This window comes from Phyllobates terribilis, unplaced genomic scaffold (assembly GCF_046119375.1).
Source record: "Phyllobates terribilis strain yellow unplaced genomic scaffold, ASM4611937v1 Scaffold_1__5_contigs__length_1240528914, whole genome shotgun sequence".
Classification (NCBI taxonomy): Eukaryota; Metazoa; Chordata; class Amphibia; order Anura; family Dendrobatidae; genus Phyllobates; species Phyllobates terribilis.
The window spans coordinates 596,503,497-596,522,592 of NW_027362761.1; the positions used below are offsets into that span (position 1 = coordinate 596,503,497).

General features: G+C 41.2%; 1 pseudogene; it reads right to left on the minus strand.

Moving 5' to 3' along the window:
* Positions 1 to 1,862: 1,862 nt before the first annotated feature.
* The window catches only part of LOC141273200 (uncharacterized), a 74,506-nt pseudogene continuing 57,272 nt past the window's right edge, over positions 1,863 to 19,096 (minus strand).

Below are 19,096 nucleotides of genomic sequence, written 5' to 3' on the forward strand. Positions count from 1 at the left end.
TTTGTTGTGCTGGCAGGTATCCATCTTTTGGCCCATTTTCCAAAGTTGGGGCTGCTGTACCGGAGGAAGACAATTTTTCTGGTGATTTGCAGAGGGTTTGGACCAGTGTACGCCTGAATCTTAAAGCGGCTGACAGGAGATCAAAAAGGTATTTTGACAAAAAAAGAAAGGCGTCCTTGTTTGCTGTTGGGGACATGGTTTGGTTGTCCTCTAGGAATCTTCGTTTGAAAATTCATTCTAAAAAACTGGGTCCTAAATTTGTGGGTCCTTTCAAAGTGGTTCAGATTGTCAACTCGGCAGCGGTGAGGTTGGGCATTCCCTCGTCCTGGAGGATTAATTCTGTGTTTCATGTGTCGTTACTTAAGAAGGTGGACCCGCCTGATAAGCAGGCAAAGTCTACTGTTCCTCCTGTTGATGAGGATGGTGAATTTGAGATTTTTTGCATTTTAGATTCCAGGTGGCATAGAGGGAGATTACATTATCTTGTGTCCTGGTGAGGTTTCGGCCCCGAGGATAATTCCTGGGTGAAGGCCGAGGACGTCTCGACCTCAAGGCTAATTAAGGCTTTTCACAGGAGATTACCTGGTAAGGCTCGGCCTAGAGGATCCAGTGGATCCTCGTAAAAGGAGAGGTACTGTTATAATCTATGTTGTTTTACTACCTCTTGAAGCTCATCAAGAGAATGCCAAGAGTGTGCAAAGCAGTCAGCAAAGCAAAAGGTGGCTACTTTGAAGAATCTAGAATTTAAGACATATTTTCAATTGTTTCACATTTTTTTGTTAAGTATATAATTCCACATGTGTTAATTCATAGTTTTGATGCCTTCAGTGTGAATGTACAATTTTCATAGTCATGAAAATACATACAAATCTTTAAATGAGAAGGTGTGTCCAAACTTTTGGTCTGTACTGTACATCATAAATAAAAAAAATTGTATGAATATAGATTTCTCTGGAGTGTTATCGGGGGGGGGGGGGTAAGAGGGTTGTATTAGTTTGTTTGAATGGAAAAATCGAATCCTAGGAAGATGATGACAACTTTATTGTATTTTATGCATAACAAAAATATATAATGAGTTAGCAGTGACCGTACCAGGGTATATATATATTCCATGCGTTGGAATCGAAAGTGTATATACCATATGCTCACTGTTAGTTTCCCAATATCCGGCTTATTAGTGGAAACGGCCTACGGGCTCCTCCGTTAATCATCTGTAAATTGCATAATTGTCTGGACGATAAGGGGGCAGTATAGAGCTGTTCGTGGCAAAAAGATAACAGTGGGTGGATCTGTGCGACCTTCCAGACTGTGATCTTTGACAATTGGTGACATCGGTGGGCTTTTGCGTCGTCTCTCCGGTGTCATTCCTTGACAGTCACTTTAATTGCACCAAGTAAAGAGTTAATTAAGCAAACATTGACAGCACTCAAATCCTCTGTTACATCTCTACTAGCAGGGGGAATTGAAATTTGCAAAGCAGTAATCACCAAAGGATCAGGATCCCATGGGTGAGTAATCACTGCCCTTTCATGTCCTAATGGAAGGTGGCAAATCTATAAAGACGTTAAAGGGCAGCACAGTGATGGGTAGAGTTTAATTGATATAACTTCTTACACTCTGAACATGAATATGGCTTCTCCCCAATGTGAATTCTCAGATGTTTAACAAACTGTGATTTATAAAACATTTTCCGCATTCTGGGCATGCATACGGCTCCTTCACTGTGTGAGTTCTTTGATGCTCATCACCCTTTCTATGTCTTAAGGCCCATTGAGACAAGATGAGGATTGTAAAAGTGACTTACTATATGGTCACCATACATGACCTAATGTTGAAGTCAGTCAAGAATTTACGTGAAACAATTATTGTGCACAAATAATTGCTTATTCATTTATTGTTTACAGGTGATGTTATGGAAACGACCTCCATTTCCATTGCATCATCAATGAGCGAGAAATTATTAATTATTACATTACACAATTATCGTGAACAAAAGTCTTAAAGGGGTTTTCCCGTGAGCAAAGTACATTTTAATCAATAGATCTTGGAATAAAAATAAGTTCCATAATTGAATGTGTTAAATAAAATGTTCCTGTGCTGAGATAATCTTATAAATGTTCCCCTGCTGTGTACTGTGTAATGGCTGTGTCTGATTGTGCAGGAACATGGTCTGATCATACCACAGCTCCTGGGCAGAGGAGGAAGCAAAAGAGAGTATACAGACAGGACAACATGGGATCACAGATGCTGTTTTTAAACAGGGAGGGAAATGTTTTACTTCACAAAAAGAATCAGCTGCGATCCCGTGCTGTCTTGTCTATATACGCGGCATAGTCTATCTAGTAAAACATAAACATGGCTTCAACCATACGTGAGCTGTTTGATGTTCAATCAGACTTGATTTGAAACTATAATGATTTCGACGTTCTGTACTTGAAAGTGTTTTTTCCCGTGTAAATTCTCTGATGTTTAACAAGATCTTATCTAACAGAGAAACATTTCCCACGTTCTAAACATGAAGCTGGCTTCCCTCTGTGTGAGATCTTTCATGACTAACAAGATCTGACTTATGGATAAAGCATTGTCCGCATTTTGAGCATGAATACGGCTTCTCTCCTGTGTGAATTTTTTGATGTCTAATAAGAACATTTTTCTGATTAAAACATTTTCCACATTGTGAACATGAAAATGGCTTCTCCCCTGTGTGAGTTCTCTGATGATTAACAAGATCTGATTTCATAATAAAACATTTCTCACATTCAGAACATGGAAATGGCTTTTCCCCTGTGTGAATTTGTTGATGTCTAATAAGAACATTTTTCTGATTAAAACATTTTCCACATAGTGAACATGAGTACAGCTTCTCTCCTGTGTGAATTCTTTGATGTCTAATAAGAACATTTCTCTGAGTAAAACATTTCCCACATTGTGAACATAAAAATGGCTTCTCCCCTGTGTGAATTCTCTGATGTTTAAGAAGATCTGATTTCACAGTAAAACATTTCTCACATTCTGAACATGTAAATGGCTTCTCCCCTGTGTGAATTTTCTGATGTTTAACAAGCTGTGATTTCACAAAATAACATTTCCCACATTCTGAACATGAAAATGGCTTCTCCCCTGTGTGAATTTTTTGATGTCTAATCAGATTTGGTTTCATGGTAAAACATTTTCCACATTCTGAACATGAGAATGGCTTCACCCCTGTGTGAAATTTCTGATGTTTAACAAGATTTTGTTTTACGGCAAAACATTTTCCACATTCTGAACATGAAAATGGTTTTTCCCCTGTGTGGCTTCTATGATGTTTAATCAGATCTGGTTTCATGGTAAAACATTTCCCACATTCTGAACATGAAAATGGCTTCTCACCAGTGTGACTTTTTTGATGTCTAATCAGATTTGATTTCATGGTAAAACATTTTCCACATTCTGAACATGAATACGGCTTCTCCCCTGTGTGAAGTCTTTGATGTCCAATAAGACGATGTTTCTGTTCAAAACATTTCCCACATTCTGAACATGAATATGGCTTTTCACCTTTGTGGCTTCTTTGATGTCTAATCAAAACTGATTTTACAGTAAAACATTTTCCACAATCTGAACATGTAAATGGCTTCTCTCCTGTGTGAATTCTTTGATGTCTAATAAGATTATGATTCTGGTTAAAACAGATCCCAAAAATGGTTTCTCCCCTGTGTGTTTTTTCTGATGTCTAACCAGATGTGATTTCTGATCAAAACATTTCCCACATTCTGAACATGAAAATGGCTTTCCTTCATGAATTCTCTCATGGCTAATAAGATATGATTTATGGCTAAAGCATTTTCCACATTTCTGACATGAAAATGGCTTCTCCCCTGTGTGAATTCTTTGATGTTTACTAAGAGCTGCTTTTTGGGTAAAACATTTCCCACACTCTAAACATGAAAATGGCTTCTCTCCTGTGTGAATTATTTGATGTTTATTAAGAGTTGGTTTTTGGGTAAAACATTTCCCACACTCTAAACATGAAAATGGCTTTTCCCCTGTGTGAATTCTGTGATGTCTAAGCAAACCTGATTTTGTGGGAAAATATTTGCCACATTCTGAACATAAATATGGCTTTTCACCCCTGGGAGCTTTTTGATGTTCAACGCCAAATCTGTAACGTTTTTGCTTTACAATCTGTGATGAATCAGAATGTTTAAAAGGATCAGATGATACATTTTGGATACGAGGGGTGGAGGGTATATCTTCAATATTGGCATTCTCCTCATATACATATTGAATGATACTACAATCATCAGCATTAACATGTGAAGATTTTGGATGTCCCTCTCAGCTCCCGGTACAGTCATCTGCAAAGAATAAAACTGATTATATATTTTTTAGTAACATAAACGTAACAATTGTACTTATGTTTTATATTACAATTGAGATGTACAGTACAGACCAAAAGTTTGGACACACCTCATTTAAAGATTTTTCTGTATTTTCTTGACTATGAAAATTGTACATTCACACTGAAGGCATCAAAACTATGAATTAACACATGTGGAATTATATACTTAGCAAAAAAAAGTGTGAAACAACTGAAAATATGTCTTATATTCTTGGTTCTTCAAAGTAGCCACCTTTTGCTTTGATGACTGCTTTGCACACTCTTGGCATTCTCTTGATGAGCTTCAAGAGGTAGTCACCAGAAATGGTTTTCACTTCACAGGTGTGCCCTGTCAGGTATAATAAGTGGGATTTCTTGCCTTATAAATGAGGTTGGGATCATCAGTTGTGTTGTGCAGAAGTCAGGTGGATACACAGCTGATAGTCCTACTGAATAGACTGTTAGCTGTTTTTTTCTTGCCATAATACAAATTCTAAGTAAAGAAAAACAAGTGGCCATCATTACTTTAAGAAATGAAGGTCAGTCAGTCCGAAAAATTGGGCAAACTTTGAAAGTGTCCCCAAGTGCAGTTGCAAAAACCATAAAGCGCTACAAAGAAACTGGCTACAAAGAAACTGGCTCATATGAGGACCGCCCCAGGAAAGGAAGACCAAGAGTCACCTCTGCTTCTGAGGATAAGTTTATCCGAGTCACCAGCCTCAGAAATCGCAGGTTAACAGCAGCTCAGATACAGTTCTAGCAGCAGACACATCTCTTCAACAACTGTTAAGAGGAGACTTTGTGCAGCAGGCCTTCATGGTAAAATAGCTGCTAGGAAACCACTGCTAAGGACAGGCAACAAGCAGAAGAGACTTGTTTGGGCTAAAGAATACAAGGAATGGACATTAGACAAGTGGAATCTGTGCTTTGGTCTGATGAGTCCAAATTTGAGATCTTTGGTTCCAACCACCGTGTCTTTGTGCGACGCAGAAGAGGTGAACGGATGGACTCTACATGCCTGGTTCCCACCGTGAAGCATGGAGGAGCAGGTGTGATGGTGTGGGGGTGCTTTGCTGGTGACACTGTTGGGGATTTATTTAAAATTGAAGGCATACTGAACCAGCATGGCTACCACAGAATCTTGCAGCGGCATGCTATTCCATCCGGTTTGCGTTTAGTTGGACCATCATTTATTTTTCAACAGGACAATGACCCCAAACACACCTCCAGGCTGTGTAAGGGCTATTTGACCAAGAAGGAGAGTGATGGGGTGCTACGCCAGATGACCTGGCATCCACAGTCACCAGACCTGAACCCAATCGAGATGGTTCGGGGTGAGCTGGACCACAGAGTGAAGGCAAAAGGGCCAACAAGTGCTAAGCATCTCTGGGAACTCCTTCAAGATTGTTCGAAGACCATTTCCGGTGACTACCTCTTGAAGCTCATCAAGAGAATGCCAAGAGTGTGTAAAGCAGTCATCAAAGCAAAAGGTGGCTACTTTGAAGAATCTAGAATTTAAGACATATTTTCAATTGTTTCACATTTTTTTGTTAAGTATATAATTCCACATGTGTTAATTCATAGTTTTGATGCCTTCAGTGTGAATGTACAATTTTCATAGTCATGAAAATACATACAAATCTTTAAATGAGAAGGTGTGTCCAAACTTTTGGTCTCTACTGTACATCATAAATAAAAAAAATTGTATGAATATACATTTCTCTGGAGTGTTATCGGGGGGGGGTAAGAGGGTTGTATTAGTTTGTTTGAATGGAAAAATCGAATCCTAGGAAGATGATGACAACTTTATTGTATTTTATGCATAACAATAATATATAATGAGTTAGCAGTGACCGTACCAGGGTATATATATATTCCATGCGTTGGAATCGAAAGTGTATATACCATACGCTCACTGTTAGTTTCCCAATATCCGGCTTATTAGTGGAAACGACCTACGGGCTCCTCCGTTAATCATCTGTAAATTGCATAATTGTCTGGACGATAAGGGGGCAGTATAGAGCTGTTCGTGGCAAAAAGATAACAGCGGGTGGATCTGTGCGACCTTCCAGGCTGTGATCTTTGACAATTGGTGACATCGGTGGGCTTTTGCGTCGTCTCTCCGGTGTCATTCCTTGACAGTCACTTTAATTGCACCAAGTAAAGAGTTAATTAAGCAAACATTGACAGCACTCAAATCCTCTGTTACATCTCTACTAGCAGGGGGAATTGAAATTTGCAAAGCAGTAATCACCAAAGGATCAGGATCCCATGGGTGAGTAATCACTGCCCTTTCATGTCCTAATGGAAGGTGGCAAATCTATAAAGACGTTAAAGGGCAGCACAGTGATGGGTAGAGGTTAATTGATATAACTTCTTACACTCTGAACATGAATATGGCTTCTCCCCAATGTGAATTCTCAGATGTTTAACAAACTGTGATTTATAAAACATTTTCCGCATTCTGGGCATGCATACGGCTCCTCCACTGTGTGAGTTCTTTGATGCTCATCACCCTTTCTATGTCTTAAGGCCCATTGAGACAAGATGAGGATTGTAAAAGTGACTTACTATATGGTCACCATACATGACCTAATGTTGAAGTCAGTCAAGAATTTACGTGAAACGATTATTGTGTACAAATAATTGCTTATTCATTTATTGTTTGCAGGTGTTGTTATGGAAACGACCTCCATTTCCATTGCATCATCAATGAGTGAGAAATTATTAATTATTACATTACACAATTATCGTGAACAAAAGTCTTAAAGGGGTTTTCCCGTGAGCAAAGTACATTTTAATCAATAGATCTTGGAATAAAAATAAGTTCCATAATTGAATGTGTTAAATAAAATGTTCCTGTGCTGAGATAATCTTATAAATGTGCCCCTGCTGTGTACTATGTAATGACTGGTGTCTGATTGTGCAGGAACATGGTCTGATCATACCACAGCTCCTGGTCATCAGAGAAGCAAAAGAGAGTATACAGACAGGACAACATGGGATCACAGATGCTGTTTTTAAACAGGGAGGGAAATGTTTTACTTCACAAAAAGAATCAGCTGCGATCCCGTGCTGTCTTGTCTATATACTCGGTATAGTCTATCTAGTAAAACATAAACATGGCTTCAACCCTGTGTGAGCTGTTTGATGTTCAATCAGACTTGATTTGAATCTATAATGATTTCCACGTTCTAAACTTGAAAGTGTTTTTTCCCGTGTAAATTCTCTGATGTTTAACAAGATCTGATCTAATAGAGAAACATTTCCCACGTGCTAAACATGAAGCTGGCTTCCCTCTGTGTGAGATCTTTCATGACTAACAAGGTCTGACTTATGGATAAAGCATTGTCTGCATTTTGAGCATGAAAACGGCTTCTCTCCTGTGTGAATTTTTTGATGTCTAATAAGAACATTTTTCTGATTAAAACATTTTCCACATTGTGAACATGAAAATGGCTTCTCCCCTGTGTGAGTTCTCTGATGATTAACAAGATCTGATTTCATAATAAAACATTTCTCACATTCAGAACATGGAAATGGCTTTTCCCCTGTGTGAATTTGTTGATGTCTAATAAGAACATTTTTCTGATTAAAACATTTTCCACATAGTGAACATGAGTACGGCTTCTCTCCTGTGTGAATTCTTTGATGTCTAATAAGAACATTTCTCTGAGTAAAACATTTCCCACATTGTGAACATAAAAATGGCTTCTCCCCTGTGTGAATTCTCTGATGTTTAAGAAGATCTGATTTCACAGTAAAACATTTCTCACATTCTGAACATGTAAATGGCTTCTCCCCTGTGTGAATTTTCTGATGTTTAACAAGCTGTGATTTCACAAAATAACATTTCCCACATTCTGAACATGAAAATGGCTTCTCCCCTGTGTGAATTATTTGATGTGTTATAAGAAGATGTTTCTGATCAAAACATTTTCCACATTGTAAACATGAAAATGGCTTCTCCCCTGTGTGAATTTTTTGATGTCTAATCAGATTTGGTTTCATGGTAAAACATTTTCCACATTCTGAACATGAGAATGGCTTCACCCCTGTGTGAAATTTCTGATGTTTAACAAGATTTTGTTTCACAGCAAAACATTTTCCACATTCTGAACATGAAAATGGTTTTTCCCCTGTGTGGCTTCTATGATGTTTAATCAGATCTGGTTTCATGGTAAAACATTTCCCACATTCTGAACATGAAAATGGCTTCTCACCAGTGTGACTTTTTTGATGTCTAATCAGATTTGATTTCATGGTAAAACATTTTCCACATTCTGAACATGAATACGGCTTCTCCCCTGTGTGAAGTCTTTGATGTCCAATAAGACGATGTTTCTGTTCAAAACATTTCCCACATTCTGAACATGAATATGGCTTTTCACCTTTGTGGCTTCTTTGATGTCTAATCAAAACTGATTTTACAGTAAAACATTTTCCACAATCTGAACAAGTAAATGGCTTCTCTCCTGTGTGAATTATTTGATGTCTAATAAGATTATGATTCTGGTTAAAACAGATCCCACATTCTGAACAAGAAAATGGTTTCTCCCCTGTGTGTTTTTTCTGATGTCTAACCAGATGTGATTTCTGATCAAAACATTTCCCACATTCTGAACATGAAAATGGCTTTCCTTCATGAATTCTCTCATGGCTAATAAGATATGATTTATGGCTAAAGCATTTTCCACATTTCTGACATGAAAATGGCTTCTCCCCTGTGTGAATTCTTTGATGTTTACTAAGAGCTGCTTTTTGGGTAAAACATTTCCCACACTCTAAACATGAAAATGGCTTCTCTCCTGTGTGAATTCTTTGATGTTTATTAAGAGTTGGTTTTTGGGTAAAACATTTCCCACACTCTAAACATGAAAATGGCTTTTCCCCTGTGTGAATTCTGTGATGTCTAAGCAAACCTGATTTTGTGGGAAAATATTTGCCACATTCTGAACATAAATATGGCTTTTCACCCCTGGGAGCTTTTTGATGTTCAACGCCCAATCTGTAACGTTTTTGCTTTACAATCTGTGAAGAATCAGAATGTTTAAAAGGATCAGATGATACATTTTGGATACGAGGGGTGGAGGGAATATCTTCAATATTGGCATTCTCCTCATATACATATTGAATGATATTACAATCATCTGCATTAACATGTGAAGATTTTGGATGTCCCTCTGAACTCCCGGTACAGTCATCTGCAAAGAATAAAACTGATTATATATTTTTTTAGTAATATAAACGCAACAATTGTACTGATGTTTTATATTACAATTGAGAGGTACAGTACACACCAAAAGTTTGGACACACCTTCTCATTTAAAGATTTTTCTGTATTTTCATGACTTTGAAAATTGTACATTCACACTGAAGGCATCAAAACTATGAATTAACACATGTGGAATTATATACTTAACAAAAATGTGTGAAACAACTGAAAATAAGTCTTATATTCTAGGTTCTTCAAAGTAGCCACCTTTTGCTTTCATGACTGCCTTGCACACTATTGGCATTCTCTTGATGAGCTTCAAGAGGTAGTCACCGGAAATGGTTTTCACTTCACAGGTGTGCCCTGTCAGGTTTAATAAGTGGGATTTCTTGCCTTATAAATGGGGTTGGGACCATCAGTTGTGTTGTGCAGAAGTCAGGTGGATACACAGCTGATAGTCCTACTGAATAGACTGGTAGAATTTGCATTATGGCAAGAAAAAAGCAGCTAAGTAAGGAAAAACGAGTGGCCATCATTACTTTGAGAAATGAAGGTCAGTCAGTCCAAAAAATTGGGCAAACTTTGAAAGTGTCCCCAAGTGCAGTTGCAAAAACCATCAAGCGCTACAAAGAAACTGGCTCACATGAGGACCGACCCAGGAAAGGAAGACCAAGAGTCACCTCTGCTTCTGAGGATAAGTTTATCTGAGTCACAAGACTCAGAAATCGCAGGTTAACAGCAGCTCAGATTAGAGACCAGGTCAATGCCACACAGAGTTCTAGCAGCAGACACATCTCTTCAACAACTGTTAAGAGGAGACTTTGTGCAGCTGGCCTTCATGGTAAAATAGCTGCTAGGAAACCACTGCTAAGGACAGGCAACAAGCAGAAGAGACTTGTTTGGGCTAAAGATCACAAGGAATGGACATTAGACCAGTGGAAATCTGTGCTTTGGTCTGATGAGTCCAAATTTGAGATCTTTGGTTCCAACCACCGTGTCTTTGTGCGACGCAGAAAAGGTGAACGGATGGACTCTACCTGCCTGGTTCCCACCGTGAAGCATGGAGGAGGTGGTGTGATGGTGTGGGGGTGCTTTGCTGGTGACACTGTTGGGGATTTATTCAAAATTGAAGGCCTACTGAACCAGCATGGCTACCACAGCATCATGCAAGCGGCATGGTATTCCATCCGGTTTGCGTTTAGTTGGACCATCATTTATTTTTCAACAGGACAATGACCCCAAACACACCTCCAGGCTGTGTAAGGGCTATTTGACCAAGAAGGAGAGTGATGGGGTGCTACGCCAGATGACCTGGCCTCCACAGTCACCAGACCGGAACCCAATCGAGATGGTTTGGGGTGAGCTGGACCGCAGATTGAAGGCAAAAGGGCCAACAAGTGCTAAGTATCTCTGGGAACTCCTTCAAGATTGTTGGAAGACCATTTCCGGTGACTACCTCTTGAAGCTCATCAAGAGAATGCCAAGAGTGTGCAAAGCAGTCATCAAAGCAAAAGGTGGCTACTTTGAAGAACCTAGAATATAAGACATAAGGTTAGAGGTTCTCTTTAGCATCTCTCTCTTTAAATGTTATTGCTTCCATTCTGTTAGTTTTAACCTCTTAATATTCCCCCTTCAAGTACTTATTCATTGTGTTCCTCTTTATTTTAATTGTTGGTACATTCCGCCCTCCTTTCTGGGGTATACTTATGGTACTCCCCTTTCTAGAATCTTCTCAGGTTGTCTCCATTACCAGGCAAATCTGGTGAGATGTGACTGGATTGGTGGAGAGCACTTTGAGCGAGAGTCTGGAGTTTTTATAAAGCTCATTTTGCGCACCAGTCAGATGTTCCTCATGTAAAGAGCAGTGGTGAGGAGTGGCTACACAAGTGTCTTCAGGAAGGTAAAACCCAGCAAGCCGCTGACATAGTGCCGGAGGAGTGGGAAGTATTGACGGCGGCATTTGATTAAAGGGAATCGGTCAGCAGGTTTTTGCTACCTCATCTGAGAACAGCCTTATGTAGGCAGAGAGAAGCTGAATCCAACAATGTATCACTTAGATTACTGGGTGCAGCCGTTCTCACACAATCAGAGGTTTTAGATTTAGCAATGAAGCAGAGCTGAAAAGTTGCCACCGCCCCCACCAGGCTTTGTATATAGAATGTCTATAGACAGTGAGCTACCTATCACAGGAGGGGGGGTTGGACCAAGGTTCACAGACCAGCTAGTCACAGCAATGATAAGCTACTGGTGCTAAAACAATCATTGTAAGCAAACAAAACCTGGAGCTTGATAAGAGAGGCATCACTGAAATATGTGTTTTAACCCCTAACTCATGATGACATTAGATTACATAGCAAAAACGGGGTGCACCTTACGAAGACTGGAAAACATGTATTTGGAAGTCGCCTTGCTACACTCATCAGAAGAGCTTTAAACTAGAACAATGTGGGAAGGGAAGCAAAAGGCAAGAAAAAGCCATACAGCTGACAAATACTATTGAGATCTCTGCTACTGGAAGTGGAAAAGAAGAACAAAGACAAAAAAATCTAAATAATAAAAATATGGGAGGAAGAGAAACCAATCACAAACTAAAATGTTTTTATACAAATGCACAAAGCATGGGCAACAAACAAGGAGAATTGGAACTACTAATGCAGGAAAAGGAATATGATGTCATTGGAATCACTGAAACTTGGTGGGACGATACACATGATTGGAATAAAAGGCTAAAAGGATACAACTTATTTGCAAGAAACAGACTTGATAAACGAGGAGGAGGTGTTGCATTGTATGTTAGAAAAGCGAATATCTGCACAGAGATTGAAGCTTCAGAGACTGGGAGTTCTGTGGAAACTGTTTGGGTAAGAATACAAGGAGAGAACAACGGAAAGGACACCATTGTAGGCATTTACTACAGGCCACCTGGGCAAGCTGAAGATATGGATGAACTCTTTATGTATCAAATGACCAAGTTCTCCAAAAAATATGACGTAGTGGTCATGGGAGATTTCAACTATCCAGACATTTGTTGGGAATCTCTCTCAAGTAAAACTAACAGGTCAAGCAAATTCTTATCCTCTCTTGCTGACAACTTTATCTTCCAAAAGGTAGGGGAGAAAACAAGGGGATCTGCTACTTTGGATCTAATCCTTATAAACAGGGAGGAAATGGTTGAGGAGGTAAAAGTGGCTGGGACCCTAGGAGGCAGCGATCATGCTATTATAGAATTTTGGATAACTAGAGGAGGAAGACATGTGAAGACTCAAACTTCAAGGTTAGATTTTAGAAAGGCAGATTTTAAGAGACTCAGTAAGAGAATAGGAGGGATCCAATGGCTGGATGTCCTTAAGGACAAAAATGTCCAGGAAGGATGGGAAATTTTTAAAAATGAGATTCTCAAAGCACAATCGTTAACAATCCCGAAAAGTAGGAAGAATGGGAAGCATTTAAGGAAACCAGGATGGATGAACACAGAACTTAAACACATGCTAAAAAGAAAGAAAGAAATGTTTATTAAATGGAAAGAGGGAGGCATATCTAAAGAAGATTATAATGCAGTCTGCAGATCCTGCAGGGCACGTATCAGGTTAGCTAAAGCTGACAATGAATTAAGGCTTGCAAGAGATGTCAAAAGCAATAAAAAAGGATTTTGGGGGTATGTCAAAAGTAAAAGAAAAGTCAAAGATGCTATAGGATTTTTACAGGATGAAAATGGAGAAATGGTAAGAGAGGATGTTGAGAAGGCCGAACTTTTTAATTCCTATTTTGCATCTGTTTTCTCTCAGAAAGAAAATGTAACATCAACTGATCTTCACTGTCCTTTTAAAGGAATAGAGGAATCCAAGTTATCGGTAAACAGAAAGATTGTGAGGGAATATTTAGCTAACATAAATGAGCTCAAGTCTCCAGGTCCAGATGAATTACACCCCAGAGTACTGAAGGAGATCGTAGAAGAAATTTTAGAACCACTCTCCATAATCTTTGAAAATTCTTGGAGAACAGGAGAAGTCCCAGAAGACTGGAGAAGAGCAAATGTTGTTCCTATCTTCAAAAAGGGGAAGAAGGTGGACCCAGGGAACTATAGGCCGGTGAGTCTGACTTCTATACCAGGAAAGATCTTTGAACAAATTATTAAACAACATGTATGTAAGTACATGGATAAGAATGAAGTGATTAACCAGAGTCAGCATGGGTTTGTAACTAACAAGTCATGTCAGACTAACTTAATTTCCTTCTATGACAGAATCACTGACTGGGTGGATCAGGGAAATGCTGTAGATATAGTATATCTTGACTTCAGCAAAGCATTTGACAAAGTATCTCACACCATCCTTATTGAAAAAATGACCAAGTATGCAATGGACCAGGAAACTGTTAGGTGGATTCATAACTGGCTTAGTGATCGGGCTCAAAGGGTGGTTGTAAATGGCTTCACATCCAGCTGGATGAATGTCTCAAGTGGGGTACCACAGGGCTCCGTCCTGGGACCTGTATTGTTCAACATCTTTATCAATGATTTAGATGAAGGAATTGAGGGTAAACTGATTAAATTTGCTGATGACACAAAGCTAGGAGGGATAGCTAATACTAGAGAAGAGAGAGAGAGGATTCAAAAAGACCTAAATAAACTGGAGCAGTGGGCAGCAACCAACAGAATGGTTTTTAACAGGGAAAAATGCAAAGTACTACATCTGGGCAATAAAAATGAAAAAAGCATATACAGAATGGGAGGAATAGAGCTAAGCAACAGTACATGTGAAAAAAGACTTAGGTATACTAATAGATCATAGACTGAACATGAATCAACAGTGTGATGCAGCAGCAAAAAAGGCAAATACAATTCTGGGATGTATTAACAGAAGCATACAGTCTAGATCACGTGAAGTCATTATCGGTCTTTACTCCTCTTTGGTCAGACCTCATCTGGAATACTGTGTACAGTTTTGGGCACCACATTTTAAAAAAGACATAGACAAACTGGAGCAAGTTCAGAGAAGAGCGACCAGAATGGTGACTGGTCTGCAAACCATGTCCTATGAGGAACGGTTGCAGGATTTGGGAATGTTTAGCTTGCAAAAAAGAAGACTGAGAGGAGACTTAATAGCTGTCTACAAATATGTCAAGGGCTGTCACATTGTAGAAGGATCATCTTTATTCTCATTTGCACAAGGAAAGACTAGAAGCAATGGGATGAAACTAAATGGGAGGAGACACAGATTAGATATTAGAAAAAACTTTTTGACAGTTAGGGTGATTAATGAGTGGAACAGGCTGCCACGAGAGGTGGTGAGTTCCCCTTCAATGGACGTCTTCAAACAGAGGCTGGACAGACATCTGTCTGAGATGATCTAGTGAATCCTGCTTTGAGCAGGGGGTTGGACCAGATGACCCAGGAGGTCCATTCCAACTCTACCATTCTATGATTCTATGAAAAACCTGCTGACACATTCCCTATAAGAGGAGGCGGCGCTGGAAGATGCAGGAGTCTCCATGAAGATGCAAGGACAGAAGAGGATTAGAAGACAACAGAACAGTCACCAGCTACTTCTCATCACAAAAAGAAGGCGATGTGTGAGCAGTCAGCTTCTGCTCTGCAGGCCCCAAGGCAGATGAATTGATCAGTGGAGTGGAACAGTGAGTGGCCCCACAGTGCTCTCTGTAGTCTATTAACCCTGTCAGTGAAAAGCAGCCAGACGCTGATCTGCTGTCAGGAATGTTATCTCCTTTCAAATGTTTTAGTAATTGGGCTAATAGCGCCTGTGACGATACAACTTAAAATCTTAATTATCCAGACGATTAGATTTGGTAATCCAAGAGAAATACCTTATTGTGTTTTATTAGAGATTGATGGCTGTGTTTTATTAATGTTCTGCTTGCTGGTCAGTTTATGTACACTAATTTAACTTGTAAAGTGTCCAGCATTCCACTCATCTCATTAGTATCTCAGGAGCCTCTAACCATTGTGCAAAAATCATCTAGGGGACATTGTGTAAGTGTTGAAAGAAGATCCGACGGAGTCTTCACCACAGGGAGTCTCACATGTAAACCCAGGTGATGCGGTCCACATGAGAAAGATACCTCACCAATGCAAACTGAGCTTTAGGGGGAGGGGTGGGTGTGAGAGCAGTTCTTCCATTCAGGGGGCTGAGCCCAGAGAAGCAGAAGGGACATGTGTTTTTGTAGCAGTCAGACTTGGGACAGAGAATAAAGGAGCATCAGTAAGACTTTACAAGGAGAGTGATGACATTCTTCAGGAAAGTAGACGGATTGCATGGCATTATCCTAAGAGACACAGATTTGAATTCTACATGATTCTAGTGTAAGGGTATCGGCCCTGACTGGAAAAATTCGGATCTGTTCCATTGACCATCAGAGAGACATGGATACATTTTGGGAAGACCAGGGTTGGGATGAAGAAGTCACCTGGCCCCATGGATATGTTGTTTTGGGTTGCCAGGAGGGACCCACTGGTCGCCTTCAACCCACGGAGACATCCTGAGAAGCCAAATTGGGACCCACCGGTCATCTGGCCCCATTGAAACTCTGGGAGAGACCAGGTTGGGACCCTCGGGTTTTCTGGTCTTGTACCTCGATGGACTGCTAGCTTCCTAAGTTTTCCGCCACCTTAGCGCTGTGGGGGCCCTGGAAGTCTCCAAATTCGCAGCTGTTCTAACCCAGGCAGACGGAGAAGTAAGGGTGAGATTGTGTAATGTTGTACCATCTTGGGTATTTGCTGGGACTGTTCTGTGTGTTTATTGGCTGCTTTGTGGTTCAATAAAGTATTACCACGCTTTTTTTCCCTCAACCTGTGCTGTCTGAGTAGCGTTATGCCCAGAGAAGACTCCAGGTCTTCACAGCGCCAAATGGAGATTTCTAGGGCAATTCCCAACATACAGTTGGGCTTGCGAAAGTATTCACCCCCTTTTTATTTATTTTGTTATATTACAACCTGTGTTGAAATATTTTTGTAATCCGATTTGTGAGTGATGCATCAGCCCAAAATAGTCTAAGTTGGTGAAGTGAAGTGAGAAAAATATATGCATAAATTACATTTCTGTCTGTTCTCTCCGCTCCTGACCTTAGCTTTGTATCTTGAACCTATGCTGCCTGCCCCGACCCCGGACCTTCTGGCTGTGCTTGTCTTGCCCCTCTGTACCTCGCATACATGCTCTGACCCATAAGTCAGTTGCTGCAGGCCCAGACACTGCCCTGGAGTGGCACCTGGTGGCTATCCTGTGACCCAAGCCTATCCTCACTATCAGAGGCGCTGGTCTCTCAGGTAGCCAATTAGTCACGCCCCTCCAGTAGCGCATTGGGTCCACAGCAATCAGTGTTACAGTAAGCTAAAGCCATGGACCCCACTGACAAGACGGGATCTAGAGACTCCAAGGCTTTTGTGCAAGTTCTGTATGAGGAGGTTCTTGCGTAACATGAGCATCAAGATCAGCTGATGCAGGTGATTAATGTAATGGCAACTCAGCTAAAGGTTTTGTCCATCTTTGTGTCCACTTTGACCCGCACCCCAACAGCGACAGGTCCTCCTCCATCAGCATCGACATTGTCTCCAGAGGAGCCGCCATGAGTTCTAGTGTCTGGTGGAGCAGCTAAGCTTCAGTTTCCACTTCCGTACCAATTTGATGGAGACACCAAGGAAAGCTTCATAAACCAGTGCCAGATCCACTTCACTCTCCACGCAAATTTTTTACCTTTGGATCAGACCAAGATTGCGTTCATGGTCTCTCTGCTGTCTGGACGAGCCCAGACTTGGGCAAACCCCATTTTGGAGCATGGTGGTCATGAGACTTGCGACACTGGGAGATTATTGGAAAGTTCGAGAAGTATTTGAGGAACCTGGCCACACCTTATCTTCCACTTCATCCCTGCTAACTCTAAGACAGGGCATAGGTACCGTAGCTCAGTATGACTTACACTTCTGCACTCTGGCGGAGGAGCTGGCCTGGATGAAGAGGTCCTGGTTGCGACTTTCTGACAGGGTCTGTCTGGCCGAATTAAGGATGAGTTGGCAGGCAGGGATCTACCATCCTCCCTGGATGCCCTTATAAACCTCACTACTAGGATTGATCTCAGTTTCCATGAGCAAGCTCTGGAACAGGCTCAAGTTTCTTTTCTTTTCGGGGAACCACCAGGTCGGTTCCAACCTTTCAGTATCCCACCCTTGCTGCCGCATGCACCACCTCCTGCTATAGAGCCTATGCAGGTAGAGCAAGCCTAACTCTCTGTGCAAGAGCGACAGAGAAGGCATCGTGACAACGTGAGCATGTACTGTGGTGGCAAAGGCCATTATGCTCGACAGTGCCCAGTGAAGCCCGGAGAACCCCGGTTTCTAGAGTTGGATGGAGAGTTGACCCAAGATAAAAGAGATTGCTCTCCAAAACTGGTGACCAATGTTACCCTGTCCCAGCAGGAGAAGACCCTCTCCGCAACTGCCCATTTGAATTCCGGCTCCGCAGGAAATTTCATCCATGTGGATCTGGTCCGTCAACTTCAGCTCCCTACAAAACAGCTTGATCAACCCCTGTCTACTGCCTCCACTGAAGGACAACTCCTGGCAGAACCTAATAGTTATATCACGCTGCCAGTCACCCTGCAGATCGGAATTCAGCATTCCGAAAAAATTTCTTTCTACGTGCTATTTAAGTCTGTAAACTTGGCTCTTCTAGGTCTCCCATGGTTGCGTTTACATTCGCCGGTTGTTCACCGGTCCACTGGCCAGGTGCTTCAATGGTAATCGTATTGTGCTACCAACTGCATTGCCAAGATAGTGCCTAAGATTCCTCCTTCCGTACCTTCTGGTCTTCCCTCTCCACCACGTGGCCAGGTGTTTCCTCTCTCGCTGCCTAAAACTCGTGCCTTGTCTCAATCCTTTGATATGACTGATTCGGAGTAAAAATCACAAAACATTCCTTACCCAGCTTCAAAGGGACATTCCTCTGCGTAAAACCTTTGTTCTGTCATTTAGGAGGAGGAGAAGTCGAGGAAACATCTGCGCCCCTGCCACTCTTGCGAAGAGTGTCTGTCGGTCTAGCCGTAAAAGGGAGGGGGGGTTTAAGTGGAGGAAAATCTCACAGAGGTAACTTGCATGCAATTCCGCCGCCGTGCTAAATACTGCATTCACCCTGGCTGGCAGTCCATGCAGCACTTCCAACTCTGCTGTATACCTCTGATATCTCCACATGGCTGTAGGGGGGCACGGCCAGATCCTGCAGGAATTTAACCCGGCTGTGTCCTGCAGAGTTTATATTCCCAAGCCAATCACCATCCAGCAGGTGCTATATTAGGCAGCACCGCCCTCCACACCTGTGCCTGAGCTTAGGTTCCAGTTTGCTGTTTGCTTCTAGCTCCTGTTAAGGTGTTCTTTTGTTTATACCTCCCGGTACTGAACCGGCTGGTGTTCCTCCTGTCTGTTCTCCCCACTACTGCCCTTCCAACTCTGCTGTATACCTCTGATATCTCCACATGGCTGTAGGGGGGCACGGCCAGATCCTGCAGGAATTTAA